The 12,178-nt window shown below is 35.9% G+C and overlaps 1 long non-coding RNA gene across 1 annotated transcript in view; it reads right to left on the minus strand.

The window, feature by feature from the left end:
- Positions 1-1,196: 1,196 nt before the first annotated feature.
- Positions 1,197-12,178, minus strand: part of LOC125117512 (uncharacterized) — a 285,547-nt gene continuing 274,565 nt past the window's right edge. Inside the window, exons 2-3 of the long non-coding RNA XR_007132638.1 lie at positions 2,941-3,045; positions 1,197-1,872 (exon numbers count right to left, since the gene is read on the minus strand). This is a non-coding gene — a long non-coding RNA (uncharacterized LOC125117512). The remainder of the gene's footprint in view (positions 1,873-2,940; positions 3,046-12,178) is intronic.

Below are 12,178 nucleotides of genomic sequence, written 5' to 3' on the forward strand. Positions count from 1 at the left end.
ACAAGTTGTTCCTTGAGCAGAAAAAAAAAAAAACCACCCACCCCACCCCTGATTTATTTGATTACATCCATGTTCCTTAGTTTAGCCTATAAGGTGCCTCTTGATCTGGCCACTACCTTTTTTCTGACCTCACCTTCTAATAGTCCCTTCTGAAGCACATACCATTATAGCATACCCCACGTAAACATTATATCCGTCCTTTGCTAAAACTGCCCCATCTCACCAGAATGTGGCCACTACATCCTCTCCTTACATTAATTCCCTGGCTAACAGCTACCTGTCCTTTAACAGTCCATCTGGGAGCATATTCTAGGAAGTCGGCTCTGTCCTTTCCCAGACTTGGTTAGGTATTTCATTTATCCTCCCATAATGAAAAGTGCATATATTATCTTTACAACCTGAGGTATTGGTATACTTTCCCTACAAATATTCCCCTTTTCCTGGAGAGAAAAATGTTTTGAGCAGAAGATGAGACCTAATTTTCTTTGGATTCTCTAAATTTAGCAGACTATCCAGGACACATAGGAGGGTTTCAATAATAGTTTATTGAATGTATGAATTAATTAATGGCAAAGATTCTGGGTTGTTATTGAAGCTGAGAATAAATAACCATTGGCTAAGCCTAAGAAAATGTCAAGCTTTAAGTTTAAATATAGGTCTTTTTCATTCCAGGTTGATTCATAAATAAGACCAAGACAAGAAAATTATTAGCCAGAAGATTTATGATATAATATATTAACCATAGTTAAATGAAAACATGAAATTCACTGAGGAGATTTTTATAGGTCCACTATTAAAAAACATAATATACACAACTTTTTACATCTTATTTTAATCATTTTTCATATCTATATGTATGTAAACATACATATATAAAAACAAATGAATGATTATAGTAATTTTACTATAACAATATAATAATTATTCATGTATAAATACCTACATTACCTTATGTCTTAAGAGTTAAAGGAGATAGGATTAAGTTAGCTTCTTTAACATTAAGATTTTTTTTTAGGGCCACACTTGCAACATGTGGAGGATTTCCAGGCTAGGGGTTGAATCGGAGCTGTAGCCACAGGTCTATGCCACAGCCGCAGTCACGTCAGATCCGAGCCGCGTCTGTGACCTATAGCACAGCTCACTGGATCCTTAACCCACTGAGTAGGGTCAGGGATCGAACCCATGGCCTTGTGGATACTAGTCGGGTTCATTAATCCCTGAGCCATGACGAGAACTCCTAATTTAAGATTTAAAGAAGACAATTGATTAGCTCTGTCAAAATCAATTAACAATGATATTTAGAATGTCAAACTAAATCCAAACACTCTGATCTTAAATTTTTTAATTCTCATGAAAAGAAAATTGCATTTAGTCTGACAAGAGAAAATAGAGGCTGGCCTAAGACCAATCAACTTAGATCCTGATCCTAGTAATCAAGGCCTTTTATCAAAGCCTTACACCATTATGCTCTCTCACTATTTAGTTACAATTTGATAATTGTCATTCTGCGCATAAATTAGAGTATTAGATGATGCTCTAATATTTAATAAGGCTTTTCATCTTTAACATAATTTATAAACACGAATTAAGTAATCTTCCAAAGAGGCTATTTGAAAAATCTATTTCCTTTGAAAGTGGTTATGCTTAAAATTTCTACTTAGTGGCAGTGTATTTAATTTTGCAACCATTACACTTCACAGCTAAGCTAATCCATCAGTTTCTCTCTAATTACCATTTATTCTGATATTAAATGACATAAGAATTTGATGCTTACATAGTAATTTTATCAGAGACCTGGACCAGTGAACAGTTTTATCCTTCATATCTAGTTCTTGTGCTTCTGGAGGAATTCCTAGTGGTGTAGTTCTATTCCTGGAAAATAAAATGGACAATGGTCTTTAATGCCATTCTTTAGTAAGGAAAAATGTTCACCATTAACGACATCACATGTGTGCCGTATTATTAGTGAAATGAAAGAAAGAACTGCGTTAATTACTATCTTTCCAGCTGCACTGAAAGAATAGAGACACATTCAGGCAAAATGTAAAATACTGGGGATTTATTATGACAGTATAATGGAAAATAGGAAAGAATAAGAAACTTGTTTGTAAGTGTCACATTAAAAATTCCCCCAAAGAAAAATACAAATGCCTTTTGTTGTGTTCCTGGTATACCCCTACACTAAGCCTTAGGCTACGAGCTCTTTGATCAACTGGTTATAGACCAATCAACTGATGGCCAGAATGGCAGGGTAATACAGTACAAGGTATAGCAATCTGTATAAATAAAATTTCCTCACCAGCAATCTGAATAAACATTAACTCCTTAGCAAATATCCAAAGGGGACAAAATAAGTAGTAGGCATCCAAGGTTTATCAGAAGAAAGACAATGCAATTATCAGTGAAGATGAAACTTCAGTGTTTTTACAGTACAAAAATAATAATTTATGGAGCACTCACTATGTGAGATGGGCATTACATATATTATTTTATTTAATCACTACAACAACACAGAAAGGTAAATATTGCTAACCTCATGCTACTGCTCAGACCCAGAAATTTAAGGAAATTGATCAAGTTCACACAACTAGTAAGTATTAGAACTTGAATGCCAGCGGAGGTTTGACTGATATCACATCTCGTTCTTTCTTCAGTGGTACCACACTGACTTTCACAGGAATCATTACAAAATCAATTAATGGTTATAAGTTGACTCTCATGTTGATTGGTCATATGCATATACAACAATCTCTCATTCTTGTACACTTGGAGTATATTAAAGCTGAATATATTCTTCTATTTGGGAGACAGGGGAACAAAAATCATACATGTTCATAGATATGAAAGAAATAATTATTTTTCTTTGGTTCAGAACAAAGGAGGCAAAGGTCAGGTTCATTCAGCAAAGACAAGATCATCAAGAATAGAGTCAGGGAGTACCTGGTCCCTTGTCCTCAGTCTCCCAGGCTGGTGCTTCTTGAATGGTGCCATGCTGCCCCTTTGCCTTCTGGCCTTCCTGCTGAATAGCCAGCATTCATTTTATAGCTAGGAGAAAAAAAAAAGAAGTTCAAATTATGGTAAAGTCAAATATATCTTGGTGTGCTGCACATCACATTTTGTTTTCTAAACAACAAAAATTTCTGTTAATAAATATCTCTTAGGAAACCACATATAGTACCCATTGACTCCAAGAAAAATTTAGACGTTTGCTCCTAGGTCCAAATATCTTTAAATAGTTAAAAAAAAAAAAAAAAAAGCCTTCTCACTAGAATTCAGTAAAACAGTACTAAAATAATAATATATATAAAAAAGAAACTTTTGACTTTGCTTATTAAGGAAAAAAATCCATGAATTGCAATCCACATATGGCAATCAAATTTTTATTCCATGGCAAGCAGAGGAGATGGTAGTAATAAAACAGAAAGAAAAAAAAAAAACAATAATAATAAAGCAAGTTTTATTTCTGAAGCATATCATGTTCTTATTTTAGAGATACATATTTTGAAGAGTGTCTCTGAACCTATAAATTGAGCTATCTGGGAAAAACACACAAAATATATATAATGGCAATAATATAATTTATGAGCATTAAAGCTTTCAAACAAACCCCTATCCCAAAAGATGTCTTTCTGGGCATATCTATTATCTAAAAAGGAGGAAGCACTTCTAAGGGAGTTATCTTTTACTCCTATTTTTTTTTAATATATTTAAAATTTTTTCTCTGAGCCTGAGAGAATATAAAATTCAAAAGACTGCAGGAACTGCTTGCTCTTACATAGGCAGTAAGGATTCCTATTTTCCCCAGAGGTTGCAGCAAATCTAGTTCTTTTTAAGAAGTCTTGCCTTCTTGGCCTATGGAATTCTGTTTAAAATGGGTTTTGCCTTATGACTAATGTAGTTTCATCTATGACTTACATCTATATAAGGCACTTTACTCCTATGATACTAGAAAGTAGTATTTGTTATCCTAGATTTTCAAGCTGTCACTTCTGTAGAATCTCTATGGCTAATACCAATGAACATATTCCATACTCTGAGTCTCCTGCCATCCCTTCATCCTTTAGAAAATATAATTTCTATTAAAAAAAATAGAGTAGTGAAAATAATTTATTCATTTCCAAAAAGGAACTTCAGTGCAAATAACGGTCTCTGCAAAAGCTAAGATATTCTAACATCTCAACTATTAAAAGTTCCAGGAGTTCTCCTGTGATGTGGTGGGTTAAGGATTCATCATCATCACTGCAGTGGTGTGGTCAGTGCTGTGGCATAGGTTACTCCCTCGCCCATGGACTTCCATATGCCACAGGGACAGACAGACACACACACACACACACACACACAATTCCAGAGGGTGGAGTCTACTTATTTAAGAACATTACATGAGTAGATGACCCATCATAGGTATTCCTTCTGTGTTTACATCATGCAGAAAAGGGAAACTTTGAGATCATGATGTATTTTTGGCCCCAACAGACAACAGTGGCATTAAGTCCTCTTCTGACCCAGATGCCACAAGTTTCCTTTATCGCTCTCTTGAGAGCTCTGAGACACACTAAGTTGTTCAGATGTACATTATAATTTGACATCTCTACACATTACAAAGTGATCACCACCAAAGGTTCAATTACCATCCATCCCCTAACCCTTGACTCTCTTCACATTTCTTCTTGCCAACCCCACACCTCCTCATCTGGTAAACATAAATTGTTCTCTGTAACTGTGAGTTTGGTTTGGTTTGATTTGGTTTGATTTCAGTTCATCTTATTTGGAACTCTCTGGGCTTCGTGGACCTGGATGTCTGTTTTCCTTCCCTAGATTAGAAAAATATTTAGCCAATATTTCTTCAAATGTGTTTTATGGCCTTTTCTTCTCCTTCTGGCACCCTTATAATGCTAATGTTTTTACATTTGAAATTGTCCTAAAGGTCCATCATGGTATCTTTACTTCTTAAAATTTTTTTTCTTTTTGCTTCTCCATCTGCTTTGTCTTTTAGCTCCACTGATCCGTTCTTCTGCTTCCTCCAGTCTGCTATTGAAGCCCTCTAGTATATTTTTCAGCTCAATTGTCATATAATTCAGGTATATTTTCTATCTCTCTTGGAATTCTCATTCTCTTGATTCATTCTTCTCCCAAATTTGGTGAGTATTTTTATGACAGTTACCTTGAACTCTTTAGCAGGTAGATTGATCATCTCTACTTAAGATCTTTGTTCTGAAATTTTTGTCTTGTTTATTGGAACATTGTCCTCTGCCCTCTCCTGGCAAAATGGCTTTCTGTATTTGTTTCTATGTATTAAGAAAATCAGCTACCTACCCCAGTTTTGAAGGAGTGGTCTTGTGCAAGTTATGTCCATGAGGCCCAGAAAAACAATCCCCCTTGGCCACCAGAGCAAGATGCTCAAGGGGTTTCTCCATGTGGGCTGTATCTGCCTGCCTGCTGTGACTTGGGCTCTTGCCTGGATTGGTTGCTATGGTGCATAGTTGTGGCTCTTTGGGGGGTGGATGGGGCTCTCAGTGAGGTGTGCCTACTGGTGCTTGCAGGTTAGAGGGAGAATTCCAAAACAGCGCCTGCCAGCATCAGTACTGGCAATGTATAATGATGTTTCAAAAGTGGTATTCAGCAGTATCTCCCTTTTTAGTAAGAATCCCAATAGGTTCCTGCCTCTCTGACATATGCTTTTAAGATTAGTAAGTAGCTCTCCTTCACTTACTGTCTAGGTGCTTTTCAATCTGTTTTTTGTTTGTTTGTTTTTCTTTGTTCGTAAATTTTGTGCTGCAAAGTGAATCTGCAAACAAGCACTTTGAAACTGGATTCTCCCATCTCTTAACAGTACTGTGGTCTTCCTGGATGTATCCTTGTTCTTTTTCAAAGGTGTTTTGGGAGCTTCTCTCTCCCCCTTAGGATATAAGGGTTGGGGTGCCCAATGTGGGGCACAAATTCATCACTCTTAGATAAAAGTTCTGTATTTTTGGGCTCCCTCCCAATTACAGATTGCTCACTTGGGTTGGGTTGCTTTATTTTTGTCTGTCTTTGGCAAGACCATGTCTCTGCCTCTCCTACAATCTCACTGCTGTCCTTTATCCTTTGTTATTGAGGCTCTGTGTGTCAAGTTTCAGGTGTTTTCACAGGGAATTATCCCATAAGTGATGGTAGATTTGCTTTGTCCATGGTAAGAGGTGAATTCAGGATCTCCCTATGCTACCATCTTGAGCTACAGTCTAAGACATACTAGCTTTCAGTCTTTGACTTCCCTTTCATTCCCCTTTCTCTTTCATCCCAGTCAGGGCAGAAATTTTAACTTCAGGGGTAGAAAAAACTGACACCAACAGTACAAAAAAAAAAAAAAGAATCCTTTTTCCATATGGAATAGTTGAAAATACCAAAAGAAACTTCCATCTGTTTGTATCTCAAATTATTATCCTCACATACTTATTCAAATTGATATCTTTTCAGCAGATATCTATGCCTGCTAGAGACAAAAATGTCAAAGAAATTGGGGCCATTTGACGTCTCCTTATACAGTATATGCTTTTTAAAATTATGGCTCAAATTTTGTAAAGCACTATATAAAGTACATAATGAAGTTCCTAAGACATAGTAAATATTCAATTAATGGTACATATTCTTTTTTGTATTGTAAGTCTAGGTTTATAGTTGTTTTGAGTAGGGTATGACATCAGGGGACTGTGACCCAACTTTATTTTCAACTTAGGTTGATCTATTTCCCAAAGTACCAAAGCTCCAAAATTATTTTCTTATTGTTTCCAATCTCTTAAGCTAAACTTTAATTTCTTCACTCATTTATTCATACATTCTTTCAACAAATATTTACTGAGGTGGCAAACACCATATACAAAAAACACAGAGAATAAAATATTATTATACTAGTAATAATTAACACAACCCAGCCCTCATAAGACTAAACTAGTGACAGAGATAGGTATTTACCAAATATTACCCAAGTGTGAAGCTGTTATCAAAATATGTGCTAGGAAGGAACATTACAAGGGACTACATTTTTAGAGAGGTAAGGGAAGGTTCTGCTGCTTAATCTGAGACCCCCCCCCAAAAAAATGTTTCCTTCTTTGGATATCAACTAGATAAGAAGGGAGGAAATAATGCTCCAGGCAGTGAGAATAATACAGACGGAGGTCCTGGGAAGGAAAAGAACACGCCAAGGACTATGGATGGTAAGGTGGAGAAAAGAAGACAAGAGAGGAGCACAATGCAAGATAAGGTTGGGGGGTAGATACAGGTGATCGTCCAGGGCCTTGGGATCAAACATGGACTTTAACTTGAGAGTCACAGTACAAGTGAAGGTTGAAAACACAAGAGCGACATGGGCATAATGGAAAACAGAATGGGGAGCAAACTCGTGGAAGTGGGTTGACCTGGGAAGTGGCACTATTCACGTGCACTGAAAAGATACAGAGAGCTGAGATGTCAGCTTGTAAGAGCAACAGAATGGTAGCAAGAAAAAAATGGTGGGGTCCAGAAATATTTAGGAAGTGAAATCAAGATCAGTGCTAATAGATTTCATGAGAGAAATGTGAAACGGAGGTGTTAAGGATGATGAACAGATTTTTAGTCTGGGTTCTGAGTTACAGGGAATAGGTTGTGTTTTTAAGCAGGAAAATGATGTAGGCAGTGCCTTTCCATTCATGGCTTGTTTTACGCATGTGTGTAAAATAGCTACTACTTTGATGGCAGGTTGCCCATAACTCTCTATATATTCATAATTATTCCTCAACTAGAAAAGTACAGAGCGTAGTTTGATTTAGTTTCCTCTCCACACCCCATACTATTAATTTATTATACAGGAATAATCCAAGCCATTTAACAAAATCAGGTAATGATAGCAATTTAAAGGATCTTATGAGACTTCTTATGCCATTTTGAAAGAGGAAAAAAGTGAGACAATTATACAAATGTTCTTAGTAAATTCTTTATACACACACACACACGTTTTTCCCCCTTTGGTTAACTTCAAAATATCTGATCTATCAGTACTTTGGAAGATAGTGATTTGCTGGAATGTGTGGCAATTGTAGAGATTCTTCATTATCGTTGTGGTATTTTTACGGACTGGATTTCTACTAGTATTTTATTCTAATTCAATCCCACACCCTGTAATGGAGCAAACCTAATTTAAAGTCATTGCTTACATTCTATGTCATGACACATTCTGAATAAAGTTTGATTATAGCCACACATTCAATATCATAAACCCACATAAATATATGCATCTTATTTCAAAGTAATAAATGTGTCTTTTACTAGAAAATGGTATTATTCCTTCCAAAATATGTTAATAATTAAATATCAAATAATTCTTTCCGAAGATCAATACATACGTATTCCATATATATTCATAACTTTACAATAGAATAATCCATGTTAAGCCCCATCTCCAAGTTTCACCAAGCATATGTTCTTGCTTTATGAGCACATATATGACAGTTAAATTACATATTTATCATTTTCACTGAGAATATTTGACATTTATAGGTGTGGTAAAAACAAATTGGGTCATTCTGCTGCCTTAAAAAAGACAAACCCACTATAAAAACTGCATGTTCTCTACTTTCAAGGGAGGATCGTTTCAGTTTCCAAATATGAGGAGTTTTTACTTCTTTTCTCTTATATATAAATAAAATAAAAGGAACTTTAGACATTGATAAGCTTTGTCTACCAAAAATTTGTAAGTGGGACATATTAGTTTTTGGCTAATAATAATTCAAGAGACAAGTCATTCAATGACTTAAATGAAATAAAATAATTAAAGCAAGTCTTTTGCCGGCATAATCTGTGTTGTTATCCTCAGGCTGTTCTGCTGAAGGAGACTTATTTTGTATTGGAGCTTATCAATAAGGTTAGAGGTATCTCCGAAAAAAGAAATTTAACTACGCCTATCATCCAGCCAGGGTTGTTCCACACCTTTTCAAGAGCATTACAGTAAGTTCTGTGTGAACATGATTGCCTTTGGGAAGGTTTAGTTCTAGATTTTTTTTTTTTTAATGCTAGACCAAAAATGGACAGCTTGACTTTCTGATCTCCACATCCTCTTTAGGAAAAAAAGGTGGGAATTAGATCCCACAGAACTTTCTATTGCATTTTAGCTATCGTACTGAGAAGGTCTGCTAGAGATTCAGGTTATGAATTGCTAGATAAGTATCATTGTAGAGTGTCTGCAAATTCTGGGCGTTCCAGTAAATAACCCAAGCTTACATAAGAGAGGAGATTCCTAAGTTACAAATTAAATTATGTTTGTAATTTCAAAATTTTTAATCCTAAAGGATTTCTTCTCTTTAATAGATCGCTAGGACAGTACATTGTGACAATACTATTTTGTATCCAACTATCAGATTCTATCCCATCATGATCTAAAGACATTCAACTGAGGAAATACAAACAAAATGGTAATTAGCAAAAGTCTCAATTTTACTGTATTGTTTGTGACTCAGGACAAGAAAATTTGAAAAAGCATAGATGCATCCAGGGCAGCTAGGGTTCCTGGGAGACTTATCTCCTCATTCCACCATTTCCATTGCCATCTCTCTCTCTTTTTTTTTTTAATCATGATTTTATTTTTCCATTATAGCTGATTTACAGTGTTCTGTCAATTTTCTACTGCACAGTGAGGTGACTCAGTCACACATATATGTATACATTCTATTTTCTTACATTATCATGCTCCATCACAAGTGACCAGACATAGTTCCCAGTGCTACATAGCAGGATCCCATTGCTTATCCATTCCAAAGGCAATAGTTTGTATGTATTAACCACAAATTCCCAGTCTCCCCCACTCCCTCCCTCTCCCCCTGGGTGGCCACAGTCTGTTCTCCAAATCCATGATTTTCTTTTTGGTGGAAAGGTTTGTTTGTGCCATAAATTAGATTCCAGATATAAATAAAATCATACAGCATTTGTTTTTCTCTTTCTGACTTACTTCACTTTGCATGAGAGTCTAGTTCCATCCATGTTGCTGCAAATGGCAGTATTTTTTGCTTTTTTTTATGGCTGGGTAGTATTCCATTGTGTATCTATACCACATCTTCCTAATCCAATCATCTGTCAGGACATTTAGATTGTTTCCATGTCTTGGCTATTGTGAATAGTGTGGCAATGAACATGCGGGTCCATGTGTCTTTTTCAAGGAAAGTTTTGTCTGGATATATGCCCAAGAGTGGGATTGCTGGGTCATATGGTAGTTTTATGAAAAGTTTTCTAAGGTACCTCCATAGTGTTTTTCATAGTGGTTATACCAATTTACATTCCCACCAACAGTGCAGGAGGGTTCCCTTTTCACCACACCCTCTCCAGCATTTGTTATTTGGGGTCTTATTAATGATGGCCATTCTGACTAGGGTGAGGTGGTACCTCATAGTAGTTTTAATTTGCATTTCTCTAATAATCAGGGATGTTGAGCATTTTTTCATGTGCTTGTTGGTCATCTGTATATCTTCTTTGCAGAAAAGTCTATTCAGGTCTTTCGCCCATTTTTCAATTGGGTTGCTGGCTTTTTTTTGCTGTTGAGTTGTATAAGTTGCTTGTATATTTTAGAGATTAGGCCCTTGTCTGTTGCATTGTTTGAAACTATTTTCTCCCATTCTGTAAGTTGTCTTTTTGTTTTCATTTTGGTTTCCTTTGCTGTTGGAGGTTCAAGAGACAAGTCATTCAATGACTTAAATGAAATAAAATAATTAAAGCAAGTCTTTTGCCGGCATAATCCGTGTTGTTATCCTCAGGCTGTTCTGCTGAAGGAGACTTATTTTGTATTGGAGCTTATCAATAAGGTTAGAGGTTTGATTAGGTCCCACTGGTTTATTTTTGCTTTTATTTCTGTTGCTTTGGGAGACTGACCGGAGAAAACATTTGCAAGGTTGATATCAGAATGTTTTGTCTGTGTTATCTTCTAGGAGTTTGATGGTATCTTGTCTTACACTTAAGTCTTTAAGCCATTTTGAATTTACTTTTGTGCATGCTGTGAGGGTGTGTTCCAGTTTCATTGATTTGCATGCAGCTGTCCAGGTTTCCCAGCAATGCTTGCTGAAAAGACTGTCTTTTCCCCATTTTATGTTTCTGCCTCCTTTGTCAAAGATTAATTGACCAAAGGCGTCTGGGTTTATTTCTGGGTTCTCTATTCTGTTCCACTGGTCTATGTCTGTTATGTTACCAGTAACACACTTTATTGATTATTTTGATTCTGTAATATTGCCTGAAGTCTGGGAGAGTTATGCCTCCTGCTTAGTTTTTGTTCCTCAGGATTGATTTGGCTTCTGGGTCTTTTATGGTTCCATGTAAATTTTTGGACTGTTTGTTCTAGTTCTGTGAAAAATGTCATGGGTAATTTGATAGGGATTACATTGAATCTGTAGATTGCTTTGGGTAGTATGGCCATTTTTACAATATTAATTTTTCCAACCCAGGAGCATAGAATATCTTTCCATTTCTTGGCATTCTCTTTAGTTTCCTTGATTAATGTTTTATAGTTCTCAGCATATAAGTCTTTTACCTCCTTGGTCAGGTGTATACCCAGGTATTTGATTTTTTTGGATGCAATTTTAAAAGGTATTGTATTTTTGTATTCCTTTTCTAATATTTCATTGTCATTATACAGAAATGTGACTGATTTCTGAATGTTAATCTTATATCCTGCCACTTTGCTGAATTTGTTGATCAGTTCAAGTAGTTTTTGGGTTGAGTCCTTAGGGTTTTCTATATATATAGTATCATGTCATCTGCATACAGTGACAGTTTTACCTCTTCTCTTCCTATTTGGATGCCTTTTATTTCTTTTGTTTGATTGCTCTGGCTAGGACTTCCAATACTATGTTGAATAACAGTGGTGGTGAGGGTGGACATACTTGTCTTGTTCCAGACTTTAGTGGGAAGGCTTCCACTTTTTATCCATTGAGTCTTATATTTGCTGTGGGTTTGTCATAAATGGCTTTTATTATGTTAAGGTATGTTCCTTCTATACCCACTTTGGTAAGAGTTTTGATCATGAATGGATGTTGGACCTTGTCAAGTGCTTTTTTTGCATCTATTGAGATGATCATGTGGTTTTTGATTTTTCATTTGTTAATGTGTTGTATGATGTTGATTGATTTGCATATGTTGAACCATCCTTGTGAATCTGGGATGAATCCCACTTGGTCGTGGTGTATCATCT

Source organism: Phacochoerus africanus, chromosome 16, assembly GCF_016906955.1.
Source record: "Phacochoerus africanus isolate WHEZ1 chromosome 16, ROS_Pafr_v1, whole genome shotgun sequence".
NCBI classification, from domain to species: domain Eukaryota; kingdom Metazoa; phylum Chordata; class Mammalia; order Artiodactyla; family Suidae; genus Phacochoerus; species Phacochoerus africanus.